Here is a 3,377-nt window from a genome sequence, read left to right as displayed (position 1 = left end):
CGGCATGCTGGGGTTGCAGTGCTCCTCCGTTACCAGGACCGGCTTTCGCATCAGTAGCAATTAACAAAAATAATCATTAAAAAAATATATAGAAAATAATCCCAAGAAACCGCCGGGTTTGGGTTCGGGTCTGGCCCTTGCGCTGCTCTCTGCCCCTGAGGGTCCCCCCTGCCCTGGCACAGGGTTCCTGGTCCGTGCCCGCCGTCCGGGCTGGCAGCACCCGCAGCAGCCGGAGCCTCTTCTGGGTGGAGGTCACGGCAGAGTATGGAAACACAGAGCTGAAGAAAATACATTAAAACACAGGCGTCCAAGTATCTATCTCTATGTGTGTGTGCACATATGAAAAGAAAAAAACCCGCTCGCACAAGACAGCTATGTGCTTTTTGCCTGGAATTGGGTTCCTCTGACCTATCAAGTTTCCTCCCCTTCAGCCTCGCAGTGCTTTGAACTGCTGACATTGAGACACTGTGCAGCCAGGCACGACAGCTGGCTCTGCAGCATCTAATACCAACACATGCTGGTTTAGCCCATTTCCAGAGACTAAGATAATGAAAGATTCAAAAATAATATTTGTTTTGGCGGAACTACATTTATAATGAAATAGATGCCCTTGACCATGGAAGAAACTGAATTTTGCAGTGGGTCATTCTCCCCCCCCCCTTTTTTTTTTTCCATACAAAACAGGCTCTGCAGCCAGTCTAAGGCCAACAGAAATATTTTCGAAGGACTATGTTGTATTTCCTGCATCAGATTTACAGCAGAATTGCAGCTACACTGGTCGTACTGTTTTACGCCGGAATGAAAAATGCAGATTACATCCTATGTATCAATACCAAATGGAAAAGGGCCCCAGGCTTAAGGATTGCTACAGATCACTTTCATGCAAACAGAGTTTGCAACATAATGAGCTCATACTGGAAGCATCTTAGACAGAAAACTGATTCATTGTAGTTATAGGGACATTTTTAGATATGTGCCCAAATTTACTTCTCTCATGCAACCGATTTGTTTGGAATTAGAGGAAGTAGTCATCTGATCAGGGCAAGAAAGATTTGGCCTGTAAAGTTTCCATTTAATTTTTCTAAGCAGTTCACAAGCACCAAGCACTTTTTAAGTGGTACTTGATATTTGCTGTATGGCATAGCAGTTGAATAAGGAACGGTGACATAGTTGGTAGGACAGTGCTACCACTTTCCGAATGATATTAAGTTCTAGACAAGGAGCAGTAATTTTAAACCACTGTTTCTGTTAACATCACAGATCATTATTTCTTCCAGAAACATCACAGATTGTTACATTTAATCATTTCCCCCAATGTTTTACCAAATTTTAAAATTATAATCTTTATGGTATGTCTTGCACCCAGGTCAAAGAGATAGACTTCGTATTAAAATGTTTATTTATTGTGAAAGGTGGTGCTGAAGATCTGCTTCTTTAAAGAAAATGCAATAAAATAATAAACCTATAGAAAGATTGCTTAAAAACTTAAAGCGCAGTAATCCAAGGGGAGTCCTGTAAGATTTATGTGCTATTTCAAGAGTAATTTCTCAGTAAGAATCTTATAGGAATGTAAAAATCCTCAAAGAACTGCATTTACAGATTTAATTGTAAGCCCTTCTACATTCTTGCAGAAATTGAATAGAAATACCGTTCAAAGGCTTCTCTGTAAAACTCCCCTGCCCTTGCTGAGTGTCTGTACCCTCTGCTCTGTGTAACTGCGGCCGGCTTTAAAAACAATGGAAAATATTACTGACAGTACCCTCACTTGTCATTAAAGTAGACAGGATATTTCAGTTACAATGATGTGCAAATACAGCTTGTCAAAGGGCTGTGTGCTATTTTTGTTTCAAACAGCATGCGTAGAGTAGGAGTAACAAATAAATATGCTTAATTTGTGCTTTGAAAAGGAAGCATTTTTCCCAGTTTTCTCTTTTCTTTTTTTTCTTTTCTTTTCTTTTCTTTTCTTTTCTTTTCTTTTCTTTTCTTTTCTTTTCTTTTCTTTTCTTTTCTTTTCTTTTCTTTTTTCTTTTCTTTTCTTTCTTTTTTCTTTTTTTTTCCCAGAAGACCTGCCCCAGCAAAACCTTTAATCTCTCCCTGTCCTTAAATCTGGGATTTCCAGATGATTGGCTTTTAATATCACTGTTTTTGTTGCATGCCATTTTTAGCAAGGAGCAAATCCAATTTTTTTTTCCCCCAGTGTTCAAAACCCATTTTCTCCCCAAATTATTATTACAGGGGGAGTGAGGAGGGGCACCCTTGGCCCCATCACTGCAGACTGAAGGTTGAGGGAGGGAAGCCACCTCCATTTCACTCCTTCCGAGTCCGGGGAGATGCAGTGATGGAGAGTGAGCTCTCCCCCCGAGCCTGATCCAGACCAGCCCCTGGCCCGTGTGAAGTAACGTGTGGGTGGCAGCCGAAAGTGGGGGCCAGGGGCTGGAGGAGCTGCAGGGTGGGCGGCGAAGCCTGCCCGGAGCCGGCAGCAGCGGCGGGGGCGGGGAGCCGGCAGCAGCGGCGGGCGCCGGGTCTGGCCTCCATCAGCCGCGGCCAGCCGGGTGAGATGCGGTAGCTGGACCGCAAGGTGAAAATTGACGTGAGCGCGGCACCCTGGCAGCGCCTTGGGTTGATGAAAGGATATTGTTAACAAGCCTTTAACGTTTCTCATTAATGGTTGGGTTGGTTGGGTGGGGGTTTTTTCACTGAAAAAAGCCAGAAGACAAAAATTCCACCTGGGCAGTAATTAAGATCGATCCTGTACAGTATGTTTAGTTATCAATTTTTAAAACCTCTTTAAGTGCCTTATTTACTTATTTTAAACAGGGCTTTTTATCTGTTGCAGTGGGTAGTCCTTGAGCATGGCAGAGGGCTGCAAGGAGCATGGGAACTCCTCCTAGGCTCTTCTCCTTAACCAATCTTCATCTAACCTGTAGAAAAGCAGGCGCTGGTCCATCACCTCCGCCCCGGCCGTGTGTGCTGTGAGGTGCCAGGGCAGCACACAGAGCCCGTCGATCTGGACCCGTGCTGGCATTACCTAGGGTATATTATTTAATGTGGCATTGCTCTTCTTTTGCTGAAATTATTGCTGCAAATTGCATGTTGGTACCATGGAGTTCAAAAGCGGAGCTCTTGCTCGCTACGTTGGCATGGGCTCAAAAAGCAAGGAAGCTGAGGGTCGAGCCCGGAGCAGGGGGCTCTGCCCAGCCCGGCCCCAGGCAGCCCCCGAGGATGGGGGTCAACCCAAATTGGGCACCAACCAAGGTTAGACGGGCTGAAAGAGGCAGTGTTTAATTAAAATAACCCTTAGTGTGACCCCAAGTGCAGAACTGATGGTAGTTACTGAGAAAAACAGCTGCAACCCTTTTATCTAAGGAAGAGCAACC

Source organism: Pygoscelis adeliae, unplaced genomic scaffold (assembly GCF_000699105.1).
Source record: "Pygoscelis adeliae isolate BGI_AS28 unplaced genomic scaffold, ASM69910v1 Scaffold4, whole genome shotgun sequence".
NCBI classification, from domain to species: domain Eukaryota; kingdom Metazoa; phylum Chordata; class Aves; order Sphenisciformes; family Spheniscidae; genus Pygoscelis; species Pygoscelis adeliae.
The sequence above is the reverse complement of the archived record's forward strand: the minus strand, read 5'-3'. Positions refer to the sequence as shown.